Source organism: Nicotiana sylvestris, chromosome 2, assembly GCF_000393655.2.
Source record: "Nicotiana sylvestris chromosome 2, ASM39365v2, whole genome shotgun sequence".
NCBI classification, from domain to species: Eukaryota; Viridiplantae; Streptophyta; class Magnoliopsida; order Solanales; family Solanaceae; genus Nicotiana; species Nicotiana sylvestris.
In genome coordinates this window covers 2,812,065-2,827,293 of record NC_091058.1, presented here as the reverse complement: position 1 = coordinate 2,827,293, position 15,229 = coordinate 2,812,065, and positions in this window count along the sequence as shown.

Genomic DNA, 15,229 nt, shown 5'->3' with positions numbered 1-15,229 from the left:
ATTAAGAGATGATTCCAAATTGGTGGTCTGTCAATCCAAGGGATCGATCCCCAGACCTTTGCAAGCTCAACTGCTATGGGCCATTCCAGGCCCAACGTCTGCATTCACAAGAGTCTTCGTCTCAATTGTGCTGGGCCCTTTGAGGCCCAAGGCCGGTTGTCCATTCCTTCTATTTTGGATATTTGGATCCGGGTTTGAATTCGAAGCCCGAGTTTGGATAATAATCAATTAGGATTTTCTTTTTCTTTTAGAGACAGAACCAAAAATAGAAAATTATAGTCACTTTTTAGGTTGGCCTTTTAACAAAAATGATGAGACAAGCCTCGCCGAATAAAATTACAAATGCGGGGCCCTCAATAAGTGGTTATTAAAATACTTAGAATTCGGGAGGGTCGTTTAGTGAATTTCATGGCCTTCCCCAAAATAATATTGCGTTAAACTCTTTAGACGCGATTTGATTAAAATTTACTTCCTTAAACTCGGGTGTGCATTGGTGCGACCCAAATCCAAGTCTCGACGAAGTCAAAATGTGCTGACTACCATGGGTGCATTGATTGCGACGTGGTTCGAAGCGCATTTTCACGACGTCGCAATTTCTTTAAAATAAACGATGATAAAAAGTGGTTTACAAATAAAAGGCACATAAGCTAGCATGTATTAAAATCAGATAAAATTAAATGCTACAGTTAAGCAGCCGTGCTAGAACCACGGAACTCGGGAATGCCTAATACCTTCTCCCGGATTAACAAAATTCCTTACTCGGATTTTTGGTTCGCAGAATGTAACAGAGTCATATTTTTCCTCGGTTCGGGATCAAAACTGGTGACATGGGACACCCTTAATCTCCTAGGTGGCGACTCTGAATAATAATAATTAAATCCCGTTCCGATTGTCCTTTAAGTGGAAAAACTCTTTTACGTCCTTGCGGGGTGTAGTGAAAAAGGAGTTGTGACAAAGATGATGTACAAAAGCTTTTAAAAATCGGGTCTATTCGTGAGGTAAAATATCCTAATTGGCTAGCTAATACTGTAGTGGTACCCAAAAAGAATGGTAAGTGACGAGTTTGTGTAGACTACACTGACTTGAATAAAGCTTGCCCTAAAGATTTTTTTCCATTGCCACACATATATAAACTAATTGATGCTACTACAGGACATGAATTGTTGAGTCTTTTAGATGCCTATTCAGGATATAATCAAATAAAAATGGATCCTTCAGATGAGGAAAAAACTTCCTTTATTACAGACAGGGGGACTTACTGTTATAAAGTTATGCCTTTCGGCCTAAAAAATGCTGGAGCCATGTAACAAAGGTTTGTAACGAAGATGTTTCAAGAACATCTAGAAAAAATCATGGAGGTTTATATCGACGATATGCTAGTCAAGTCACAACAGGCGGGGGATCATATCCAACATCTATTAGATACGTTTCAGATTCTCCGAAAATTCAATATGAAGTTAAATTCCGAGAAGTGTGCATTTGGTGTGTCTTCAGGTAAATTTTTAGGTTTCCTTGTTTCTAATAGAGGAATTCAAGTAAATCCAACGCAGACTAAATCCATCGAAGAGATACCGGATATATGGACGAGCAAAAAAGAGATGCAAAGGTTGACATGTAGGATAGCAACATTGGGGAGAGTTATTTTTAAATTTTCGGAGAAAAGTTTTATGTTCTTTTCAGTATTAAAATGTTACACCCCATATTTTCATACGTGAAAGTACACCATAAATAAATTGATGAGAGCTCGAAAATGAGATGTTACAGCCTGCATGTTTTTGTACGTTAAAGTTTCGTCGTAAGTTAATCGACGTAAGCTTGGGAATGAGATTATTTTTGGATTATAAGTATTATGCTATTCATAACAAGCAATAAGTAAGTGCTATGAAAGATAAAGGGTAAACGAATAAAAAAAAAGAGTTTTATTGAAGGTTGTTAATTTGGGGTAAAATACGGTCCGAGCGATAATACCCGATATTTATGGACTAGTGTCATACAAGGTACTACATGATCATGATAGTAAGGCGTACAAGGTATGTTAAAAGTTAGTTATATTTTAAGTAAGTTGAGATAATTATTAATTATGTGACTAATTAATTAATTATTGGATTAGTGGGGAATTACCAAGTTAATTAAGAAATTGGTAAACTAATTAAGGTATTATGGGATAAACTCTTAAACCCACATGGCAGCAAGTAAAATAAGGCTCAATAATTAATTGGTGACTATTGATCTTAGGTTACTAGTGGCATATTTTAGGAGAATTTGTGGCTAAGTAATCCCTAAAGTGGGGCCCACTCTCAAGGTTAAAAATCTACCTCCCTAATTCATTTGAGGGATATAGATTAAAATTTAAAAGAAAGGGACGGTGAAAATCTCCAAAATAGTGAGTTATATGAAATCATCTTCAAAAGTGAGGGGTGAGCTTCAACGAAGAAAGATTATACAAGATTAGGACTAAATTCAAAAGATAGATACATCTATCTTCATAGTAACGTGATTTGATTCGACAAGAATTCATACTAGACTTCTTAGCATAATAGCAACGGGATTTTATGATTCTAAGGGAGTACAGTGTAATCTTTCTCAAGAATATCATGCGGATTTTTCCCTACTCCAAGTATGTTAAGGCTATCACTTCTTTCTTTTTGGCACGATCCAAATAATACAATGAAATGAACAAAATACACAACTTTCATAAATGACTTTATCCATAGAAATACTAGGGGTGTCTATATTCTTGATTCCCCATGTGAATTATTATTATACCTTCTGTTCATGGGTCAAAAAAATACGTATTTGATAAAGTTTATCTGAAAGGTATATTGATTTTATGGCATTCCGAGAAAATCTTATTAAATGTTGTGTTGGCTTTATCTGATCTCCTTACATGTTTCATGCTAAATGTGCTAAATGCTTTACCGCTTTGATATTATCTGAACTGTATATAAACTGTGCCGAAACCCTTCTCTTCTCACCTCCGGGGATGTGCTTACTGGTTGAGACTCCCTATTCTGTTAGTGTCATATCCTGAAATAAAAAAGAGGCTCGGATAAGTTGCAAAGCCGGACGATCTCGCGGGTCCCCGGTACGCTGCCCCCTCCTCGACTCGAGTTGTCCGCTCGGGTGCACTGTTTAGAACACATACCGAGGTTTTGAACCTAGAATAACTTGACTTCATGCCGAATCCCTAGTAGGAGCGCTTCATTGCATCATGCTGCATTCGACTTAGGGGACTCAACACAGGGGTTGGGTTCGTCTAGGGCTAGCAACCTGAAATGAAAAGACCATCATGATGCATCCTACTTGTACATATATTTGTTCCGAACCGGCATGTTGACCGGCTTTTGAATCTCGGGAATGTTGGAAAATTGAGAAAAAAAGGAAAAAAGAAAAAGAGAGAAATAGCAGTTAGGGAGTTAATTGATTATTTTAGAAAAATCAATGACCAAATACTGTCGAAACTCTGCCGAAATTTTGAGAAAATGGAAAAATAAAAAATGTTTTATTTTTAATAGTTTGTTTTACTAAAAAGCAAAGGAAAAATAGAAAAAGAGTCTTTTATTTTTGGAAAGTTGTTTGTTGAAATAGAAAAGAAAAAGAGTCTTGTTTTAGTTTGGAAAAAAATATAGGTTGTTTATTGTTTATTGAAAATGAAAAAGAAAAAGGAGAGTTGTTATTTTGTCTTGTTTTCAAAAAATAGAAAAGGAAAAATAGTTTGTCTTGCCATGGAAAATGAAAAGAAAGAGCCTTGTTTTCAAAAATATAGTTAGTTTCTTGGCTCGAACTACGTAGGTTTGATTCTCACAAGACGTGAGATACGTAGGCAACCCTCATCAGGTCCAACCTCCCCTTTGCAAAAATAGCCAAAATATGTCAAAATTTTTATTTTTGTGTCATAAATAAATCGGGTGATGCTGTTTTTGTCAATACAGCCGAACGTTCCCGAAAGGGACGCCTGAAGGCTGACTTTGCATAAACAGCCACCTTTTGAGGCACTTATTAGATTTTAGCCAATTGACCCACACACCTTAAAATCTTCGTCCCCGGGGTACTGAAAGGCCGTGTTTGCAAAACCAGGTCTTTTATTTTAATTTGAAAAACAAGAGAAAGAGTCGTTGGTCAAGTGAATACCGTTTGGATTTTGGTCAAAATAAGCCGATCCAGTTTCGGCGGCGTCTTAAACCGTTCTTGCCGAAATAGCCCTAGAGTATCTTTTAGTTGTCAAAAGGCTATTATCGTAAAAGAATGGACAAGTTTGTGAAGTGTCATAAAATAATCCTCTCGAAATTCATGTGAAATTGGGAAGGGGCCACGTTTGCAAAACAGTCATTTGGTTAAAATTGGCAAATAGGGAAAGGAATTTGGCCGTTGGTTTTTGAGTTCGTAATTCTTTTGATTAAAGTATGAAGTATGTTTGATTTTCAAGTCTGTAGGTCGTCTTTTTGTCAAAGTCTGTTAGTAGGGTCAGTTTTTTTTTTATTTAAAAAAAACCCTTTGTAATCAAGTTTGTTTTATTATGAAAATTCCAAAAATGTTTTATTGTCATTTACCTTTTATTTGCACGAACTACGCTCAGTCTGATTCGTGCGGGGTCACGATACGTAGGCAATCCTCATCGGATTCGACCATAACCTTAAGAGAAAAAGCAAAAAGAGGGAGGGAAGAAAATGAAAGAAAAACAGAAAAGAAACAAAAGAGCGAGAAAATGAGAAAGCCAAGAAAATCACGGCAAAAGAAGTCAGAATAAAAAAAGAAAAAATAAAAGAGAGGAGCTGAGAAAGGGGAAAAAACAAGAGAGGAAAGAAAAACAGACGATGGAAAACAGAAACCAAAAGAAAGGGACTGCGGCAAAATAGGAGGGAATGAGAGAATAAGAACAAAATAAAGCAAAGGCAGGAACGAAAAAAAAGAAAAAAAAAAGAGAAGAGAAAGAAAAAAAGAAGAAGAGAAAAGAAAAGAGAGAAATTTTGCAATTAGAAATAGGGAAAAGGCCGGGATGACGCAAGCAACCGAGCAAATGCATAATAGAAATTGTCAACTGCTTAGGTGCATTCATTCCCCAAATGTGCGATTACCAATGTGTTAAATGCCCTAACGCTAACATGATGGTTTCATTTTGGCATGTCACTTGAGAAAGGTGGTTGGTTTGTGGTTCTAAGGTAACGCCCCTTCCAACACCAAATATAATGGCAGAAAACTACGGAACCAAGTAGGTTGGTACCAATACCCAAAAGCAGCTGGTTGAACAGGTCGACGGGTTGGTGGAAGAGGTTAAGATGTTGAGACAGCATGTGGCAGACATGTATCGGGCATGGATGACTGGGAAAGCACTACCCCCACCACCGTCCAGCTTCCTCGGCTCTGTCCTTACCCAAACCCCAAACACAATGCCGGATGATCCCCCATACTCCCCATCTCTACCCGCTTATAACAGCTGCCCCGATATCGTACCTGTGAATATCGTACCTGTGAATATCCTCGGGCACCGGATGACCCTCCCCAACGTTACTTCTCTCCATGGGACTCCCAAAGACAGACTCCATTTTCCAAATACCTCTGCAACATGCTTATCCTCCCCCACGAGCATACCAGAAACTCCCTAGGTCAGGTTTTAGGCCAAATCAGGCGTTTAGGAACGAGAAGTTGTTGAAACAAGAAAAGGCTTTCACCCCTATTGGAGAGTCATATACCAGTCTGTTCCAGAAGTTGAAGCAAGTGGGCATGCTGAAGCCGATTCAGATAAAAATGCTGAACCCTCTGAAATGTGATTTTTCTCTAAAGTGTGCATATTGCTCAGATGCTCTGGGGCATGACATGGAAAAGTGTTGGAGGCTGAAGAAAGCAATTCAGGAGCTTATTAACGCAGGTAACATCATCGTACAAAATCTGGATGCACCGGACACCAGCCAAAATCCATCGCCTGCGCATAATAAGGTAGACATGGTGGGTATGATTTGTTTTGAAAAGGAATGTGAGGATTCTCTGAGAGCCTCGGAGTCCCAAAAACAACTTGTTGAGGACGATGTGATGAAAGTTTGTAAAGTTCCTAATGTTGGTAAAGCAGAATTTAGTGGCTAAGATGTTGTACTTGGTAATTGGAAAGACGCTCCATTCCTAGGTCAGCCGGGGAGGAGCTTTGGTGGTCCATGTTGCTGTCATTTCTGCTGTCCGGGTTATTTTTAGGGTTGTAATCCAGACATTGTCTTGTGGCTCAAACCCTTCTATCCTTTTATTTTGCCTAGTTTGTTTAGTCATAGTATCCCGTCTAGTGTTGTCTAGGTTTGTTCTAGGTTTGTGTCCCCAGTTTAGTTTGTTTGTTTTGTTGTTCAAACCCTTTTACCATCTGTCTAATGCAACTTTCTGTTTTCTGTAATTTCTAGTCATTTTCATTTGGTTCTCTTTTCTTTTATATTTGTTTTCCTGATTGACTCTAGTGACACGACATGCACGCGTAATGCTCGGCCTGGTCTTAAGAAGTTAATTTAGTCATGAGGCAATGAAACAACGTTGAAGATGTATGGATATTTAAGGGAAATAAATAAAGGCATTTTGAGATCACTTCAAGCCCGAATTGTGTGAAACTGGGGCAGATAGAACATAAAGAACCCCTATTGAAATGCATCATGCCACATCAATTTGAATATAAAAGCAAGTTTGCCCCAATTTGTAGGGGGTCGTTCGTGGTAATGAGAGTGAGAGTGTTGTCCAATGGTGCTTTGGATATGACAAATGTAGAAGGCAAATGTGTGGATGCGGTCATCAAGTCTAGCACAACCAAAAGATGTTACGAATGTTTTCCTTGGTTTGTTTAATTGTGTTGTTTGTACTTGGCATGTTTTGAAGGTTGGAATGACGAAGGCATTTTGTTCTGCTATCTAAATACTTTATCCCTCGTCACCCATTTTGAGCCTTATTTATTTTTCTTTCATACCCCTCTTTCGGGATCAATGACACAATTCAGAAACGCAAGTGCGGAGGATAAGAAAATTAAAAGAAAAAGAAAGAATCAACAAGAAAGGAAAAGGAGAAGAAAAATAAAAAGAGAAAAGAAAGAGAAAGAAAAGAAAAGAAAAGAGAAAAGCAAAAAGAAAAAAGGAAAGAAAAAAGAAGGAAAACAACAAAAAGAGAAAAGAAAGAGAAAGAAAAGAAAGAGAAAAGAGAAAATCACAACAACAAAGTAATTCCTGTGTCGCGAACTACGTTTGACATGATCCCGAAAGGGTACGTAGGCAGCCTCTCTGAGGTTCAGTCATACCAGAATAAAACCCAAAAATCCCCAAGCAAAGAAACTGGGGCAGAGGTCGTGGTTGTTGTAAGAAATCTGATTTCGAAAGTTGTAATTTTTACCTATTTTGAAATTATTTTGAGCCTTTCATACTCTTTCTTTCTAACCCCGTCCAACGCCCACATTACAGTCCAAAGAAAGACCTTCTGATCAATTTTTGAGAAATGCCAAGTCAAGCAGGTAAAGTTAATTCATGTCCGGGGCAACACTCTGGTTCAAGCAAGAAAAGCAAAAGATAAAAATGAGAGAGTCTTATTGGTGAAAACCTGCACAGGCACCGTAAGGCGACGGGAGTTGAGAGAAAGAATAAAATGAGAGAGTCTTATTGGTGAAAATCCTCGCGGGCACCTTGAGGCGAAAGTGAGTTGAGAAATGGTTAATGGAGAAAGGTCTGTTGGTGAAAAACTATTTCGAGGCACCGGAGGATGAACAAGGTTAAGATTTGGGCAAAGTAACCAAGTGATGGAAATTCTGGGGCAATAAAGTATGGCAACTGGAAGCTGGGTAGTTGGACAGGTCGGGCCGATTAGTCCAAAATGCATGTCATGATCATTGGTGCCAGTTGTTCCGATCAGATAAGTCTCTTTTCTTTTTCCTCTTTACATTCATCTGGTTTTGGATTTTTCTTATCCTTAACTCATTAAATCATGGCATTTCATTCTCTTTTGGGGGTTTCGTCTGTCTAAGATGTTCCAATGTCAGTTTTGTTCAACGCAAGTAGAAAGGACTTCAAAGCCCACTACCAACTTCCAAAAATGGTAAAGCGTAAAGTGGTCAGAGCATGTCGACAACAATGTGATATAAGGTGGAATAGGGGAAGTAGCAGGAAGTTTTATCGATGGAATAATTGGGAAATGTTGGGGAAAATGTAAAAGTTCAGGCAAAAAGGATCGGAAAAGTGAAACAACATCACGGGTACAAAAATATTCAGTTTATCAGAGATTGGGGAATTTGAAAGTCGGTCAGAAAGTCAAGCGGTTCAGAGAAAGTCAGTAGACACCAAGAAAGGCAGTGGAAGGATTGATCAGCAAGAATGTCATCAACTAACCACCATTTTAAACTAACAGAATTTGTTGTGATTGAAATAGGGGAAGAAGAGCTGTGAGTTCAGGAGGAAATCTCCATGAGGGAAAAGCAAGCATTAATCAGGTTTGACCGCAAGTGTGGTATGGTTAAAATACAATATAATGAGGAGTAATATAGGAAATGTAGGGGAGTCTCAAAGTTTGCATGTTTAGGACAAATTTTAAGTTTTGAAGTGGGGAGCCCGCCCCTATAACAAGGAAATACGTTTCTGTTTCTAAATTTTAAGGTTTGAAGTGGGGAGCCCGCCCCTATAATAAGGGAATACCTTTCAGTTTCTAAATTTAAGTTTTGAAGTGGGGAGCCCGCCCCTATAACAAGGGAATACTTTCAGTTTCTAAATTTTAAGTTTTGAAGTGGGGAGCCTGCCCCTATAACAAGGGAATACATTTCAGTTTCTAAATTTTAAATTCACCCCTATAACAAGGGAATACATTTCAGTTTGTAAATTTTAAGTTTTGAAGTGGGGAGTCCGCCCCTATAACAAGGGAATACATTTCAGTTTCTAAATTTTAAATTCACCCCTATAACAAGGGAATACATTTCAGTTTGTAAATTTTAAGTTTTGAAGTGGGTAGCCTGCCCCTATAACAAGGGAATACATTTCAGTTTGTAAATTTTAAGTTTTGAAGTGGGGAGCCCGCCCCTATAACAAGGGAATACATTTCAGTTTGTAAATTTTAAATTTTGAAGTGGGGAGCCCGCCCCTATAACAAGGGAATACATTTCAGTTTCTAAATTTTAAATTCACCCCTATAACAAGGGAATACGTTTCAGTTTCTAAATTTTATGTTTTGAAGTGGGGAGCCCGCCCCTATAACAAGGGAATACATTTCAGTTTGTAAATTTTAAATTTTGAAGTGGGGAGCCCGCCCCTATAACAAGGGAATACATTTCAGTTTCTAAATTTTAAATTCACCCCTATAACAAGGGAATACGTTTCAGTTTCTAAATTTTATGTTTTGAAGTGGGGAGCCCGCCCCTATAACAAGGGAATACATTTCAGTTTCTAAATTTTAAGTTTTGAAGTGGGGAGCCCGCCCCTATAACAGAGGAATACATTTCAGTCTTTAAAATTTAAGTTACACTTCATTCTTATCGCAATTCAAGTTCTTATTAGTATATGGTAACATGTACCCAGTTTTCCAAACTGGGGCAAAAAGTTTTCTTTGTTTGGTTCATTTTGTGAAGTCAGGAGCCCGCCTGGATAAAAGAGGAATACATACGGTTCAAGTTTCAGTAATCGGGAGCCCACCCGTACAATAAGGGGATACATTCAAGTTCAGCAATTTGAAGAAAGGAGCAACACCTCAGTTTGTAGTTTGCAATGGCAACAAGGGATTTTACCGAGAAAACACAACACAACAAGGCAGCGAGGAAGTACAAAAACAAGTTTGAAGAATTTAGATAGGATTTTGTAATTCATAGGTCATAGTTTAGTTTAGCTTCTTTTATTTTGCCATGGTGTAATAAGTAAGGTCAGCAAGCAGTAGCAGCAACAATCGCAGTAAAACCACAGTTCCTGGTAGTCCCAGCTACCAGACACTCCCAAACTACACTGACCTGATTCCTGTTCAGCTCAGGATATGTAGGCAACCTCTGAAGCAGGGTGCGGTCAGCTTTTCCAAAATGCTTTATACGGAATATTCAAACGGGCAAAAATCGCTCATATTTGCTCACTTATCTTTGCCCGAAAACTTTTCACGTTTCCGAGCAAAGAGGGGCAGCTGTGAGCACGTGATTTTTGCCCAAAGCAAATTATTCCCAGAAATTCAAACAAAACAATTTCTTTATTATTTTATAGTCTTTGTGAATTTTGGTGTCATTTTCTGCTAATTGTCGCATTTATATGTGCATTCTAATTCATATGAAAAATACAAAAATATGCATTTGCGTTTAGGATTTAATTCCATATTTTTAGTATTAATTAGAGGTTAATTTGTTTTAGAACAAAATATGAAGAAAACAACAAAAATAATTCATTTTTGCATTTTTAATGGTTTAATTGTGAATTCATCCCAAAATAGTTTTTAAAATAATTTTAGAAATTAATTAGTGAGATATTAGGACTTTAGTTTTAATTGTTGCAATTTTACAAAATCAGAAAAAATATACAAAAAATAGATAAAAGAAACAAATGAAAAAAAAAGAAAAAGAAAAAGAAAATTAAAAAAATAGAGAAAGGGTTGCCCACGATTTGGGCCATGCCCAATTCATTTCACCCGGGCCCAACATTGTTCTTCCTTCCCACGCCCCGAGCCCAATCCAACTTACCAGGTCTGGATCTTCAAGAAATCCAAACGGCGTCGTTTCCCTTCCCTATTTGATCTGAGCCGTCCGTTCATCATAATCCTACGGTCCACAATCATTTCCCTATCCCCTTATAAATGTCTGAAGCCAGGACAAACCCTAGAGACAGACAGCTTCTTCCTCGTACTCTCTCTAAGCCCCGCCGGAACCCCCCCCCCTCGCCCGCCGGCGAACATGACCTATGCCGTTGACCACCAAAATTTTGCCGTAAATTCTCCTTCCCCTCCTCTTCCCAACCCTCATGGTCATCTCCCTCGAATCTTTCCCTATCTCCTCGGATCTTCGATGAAAGATTCTCCGGCCACGACGAGACCTACCCCAAATAACCCCGAACTAACACTCTGTGACCGCCTGGGCTTCCTCTACCCCAACCCTCGTGGCCTTGTATCTCGAATCTATCTGAAAAGGCTCGAATCTCAGATCGAGGGTTTCTGACCAAAAACCTACGGCAGGATCTCCATGATTTCGGACCCTAACAACCCTAACCAGGTGTTTTCTTATGAAAACACATGGTTAGGGATGTTAAGGGTCAGAAATTTCGGGGATGTGGAAAAATCACTGGCCGGAGCTCTTCGTGGTCAGTGAGTTCATATTGGTATTTTTCTTTCATCTTAAATTTCTCTTTCCTTTTCTGATTTCTGCATGTGTGAATTCCTTGTTTAAATGTCTAGTTAATTTACGTTTTAATTTTTGTCAATATTGCTCTAATCTTGTATCCCGATTTAATTAACTGTTTATTTGAATATGTTCCAATTCTTGATATTAGTTCGATTTATAATTTGTTAATTAAGTTAAGTTTTGCTTGAATTAGTTTCTGTTTTTCTTTTAGTTAAATAATAATTAGTTCATGTTTGGCTTCAGTGGATTAGTCGTCTAGCTAGTTCTAATTAGTTTAATTTGTTTTGGTCTGATTAAGGCTGATTTGGATTCTTTGGGAAACTATAATTGGTCCGTTTAGGGCTAACAGAGGGTTTGAGTCAGTTAGTTAGGGGCTTGAAGCTTAGCTTGTTTGGGTAGTAATTTCAGGGAGGGAATAAGGTAGTTTGGGAAGGGGAAAAGGGTAGTTTCTTTAAGAATAGTAATTTTCAAAGTAGGGAAAGATTAGTTTAGGAATTGTAATGGGTATAGGACCTTCTAGAATGGGGTACAAGTGTAGATTTCAGTAATTGTGATGCATTTACTTGTTTAGCAAGTCAAGAATAGAGGGACTAAACGGAAATAGGGGAGGGACTAAAAAAGAAAACCTAAAATTTGATTTACCCTCTTTTGTCACCTATAAAAGGGCATCAAATGCCTTGAGGAGGGGTCTCTCTTTTTGGGGGGAAGACAAAAAATTCACTATTTCATAGCTAGTTTAGCTTCCAGAAAATTTTCCTTTCTAGTTCCAGATTCAAAGTAGAAGTTAGAAATTCAAAAACCAAAAAAAAAAAGCAAATAGATTCATAAAAATTCAAAAACATGTACTGTTTCATTCAACTATGAAATTGATTTTCTAGTTTTAGTAGTTGAGTTACAAATCTCAGTTCCTTTTCTGGTGATTTGAGTATTCAGAGAAATTTCTGGTTGTTTCAAGTAATATTGGGGTTTCAGTCAGTCTGTTTTGGTTCCATTTGTTGCGTTTTCGAGTTTGGGGTGTTATGGCTATTTAAAAATTCAGTGTTGAGTCAAAATTTTGGATTCTGAGTTGCTGGGTTGTTGATTCCTCTGTTTGGATTGCTGAATTTGCTCCTGAACTGCACTGTCGCATTGCAGCTTCTGATCCATTCTTCTTCTGTTTCCTTTCAAATCTCAGGTACACGTTCTCAGCCTGTGTTGATGTAATTTGAACATGGAATACAATTTATGTTCATGGTTGTCCTGGAATTGCAATACAAAAACAGATTAAGTTTAGATATTTCCACATCTGTTTGATATTCACAGTTGTATTAATTGAATTGTATATTCTAGACATCTAACTGGGTCGTATAACTGTATAGTTGATATATGGCATATAGACATGGTGTATTGTAACTAAGTTATCATGATGGTTAACTTTAGTTTTAGAATGAATGCTGTTAGTATAGTATATTATGGGTTACAGAAAAAATAAAAATGAGGCATCGAAACAGTAGTATTTTTAAACAATGTCTTTGTTGCAATTGTTAATTTTAACAGGTGTTTGTTAATGACTAGTTTGTGAGTTTTAGTGCCTTAGTGATATGATTTGAATCAGTATGATAAGTTCAGGATTACATTTGGCTTAACTTATCATTTTAATAATGCTCAAGTTGACTCAATAGTGGAATAGTTAAATGGTTGCCTGCATTTCGTCATTCGTAGTGTAATAGCCTGTTAGTTCACTGGGGGTATGTAATATGTATTTAATTAAGAGATGAGTCCAAATTGGTGGTCTGTCAATCCAAGGGATCGATCCCCAGACCTCTGCAAGCTCAACTGCTATGGGCCATTCCAGCCCAACGCCTGCGTTCACAAGAGTCTTCGTCCCAATTGTGTTGGGCCCTTTGAGGCCCAAGGCCGGTTGTCCGTTCCTTCTGTTTTGGATATTTGGATCCGGGTTTGAATTCGAAGCCCGAGTTTGGAGGTTGTTGATTTGGGATAAAATACGGTCCGAGCGATAATACCCGATATTTATGGACTAGTGTCATACAAGGTACTACATGATCATGATAGTAAGGCGTACAAGGTATGTTAAAAGTTAGTTATATTTTAAGTAAGTTGAGATAATTCTTAATTATGTGGCTAATTGGTTAATTATTGGATTAGTGGGGAATTACCAAGTTAATTAAGAAATTGGTAAACTAATTAAGGTATTATGGGATAAACTCTTAAACCCACATGGCAGCAAGTAAAATAAGGCTCAAAAATTAATTGGTGACTATTGATCTTAGGTTACTAGTGGCATATTTTAGGAGAATTTGTGGCTAAGTAATCCCTAAAGTGGGGCCCACTCTCAACATTAAAAATCTACCTCCCTAATTCATTTGAGGGATATAGATTAAATTTCAAAAGAAAGGGACGGTGGAAATCTCCAAAATAGTGAGTTATATGAAATCATCTTCAAAAGTGAGGGGTGAGCTTCAACGAAGAAAGATTATACAACATTAGGACTAAATTCAAAAGATAGATACATCTATCTTCATAGTAACGTGATTTGATTCGACAAGAATTCATACTAGACATCTTAGCATAATAGCAACGGGATTATATGATTCTAAGGAAGTACGGTGCAATCTTTCTCAAGAATATCATGCGAATTTTTCCCTACTCCAAGTATGTTAAGGCTATCACTTCTTTCTTTTTGGCACGATCCAAATAATACAATGAAATGAGCAAAATACGCAACTTTCATAAATGACTTTATTCATAGAAATACTAGGGGTGTCTATATTCTTGATTCCCCATGTGAATTATTATTATACCTTCTGTTCATGGGTCTAAAAAAATATGTATTTGATAAAGTTTATCTGAAAGGTATATTGATTTTTATGGCATTCCGAGAAAATCTTATTAACGTATTTCTTATGCATTTTATGCCTTTATATATGTACATTGACCATGACCAGATGACGTTATATATGCGTATATATGTATATTATATGTATATGGGATATGGAAAAAGGTTGCAACGTTATATACGTACCACCACCTGATCAGCTGGTATACGTTGATGATGTTGCCCATAATGGCCGAGATGATATGATGGGATACCCTCAGAGGCTTGATGATATTATGAAACATGTACATATGCACGACATGACATTCATACGCATATGCATGACACTATAATTAGTTCATAATTTACAAAGTTATCCAGACTTACAGGTTGAGTCATTTACTCTATCTTTCCTTTCATGTCTGTTATATACTTATTTATGTGCCTTACATACTCGGTACATTATTCGTACTGACGTCCATTTTTCCTGGGGATGCTGCGTTTCATGCCCGCAAGTCCTGATAGACAGGTCGAGAGCCCTCCAAGTAGGCTATCAGCTCAGCGGGAGGTGTTGGTGCGCTCCATTTGCTTCGGAGTTGCTTATTTGATCAGTATGATTAGTATGGCGGGACCATATCCCGACCTTTATGATATTATGTATTCTTAGAGGCTTGTAGACAGATGTCATGTATACTGATACTTGTATGGCCTTGTCGGCCTATGTTTCAAGTATATAAAGAATCATACCGGCCTTATAGGCCCATTTTTCATATGTATAAATTTTTATTCCCTCATGATTTACTCCGATACATTTACCTATGATAGAATGATATGAAAGATATGTTATGTTGGTACTCGGTTAAGTAAGGTATTGGGTGCCCGTCGCGGCCCATCGATTTGGGTCGTGACAAAAGTGGTATCAGAGCAGTTACTATCCTAGGGAGTCTACAAGCCATGTCTAGTAGAGTCATGTTTATGGGTGTGTCGTGCACCACACTTATAAGCAGGAGGCTATAGGGCATTTAGGACTGTCACTCTTTCTTCTTACTCTAGATCATGTGGTAGAGCTCAATTGTAAGAATTCAAATTCCTAACTTCTATTTTATTCATAATAAGAT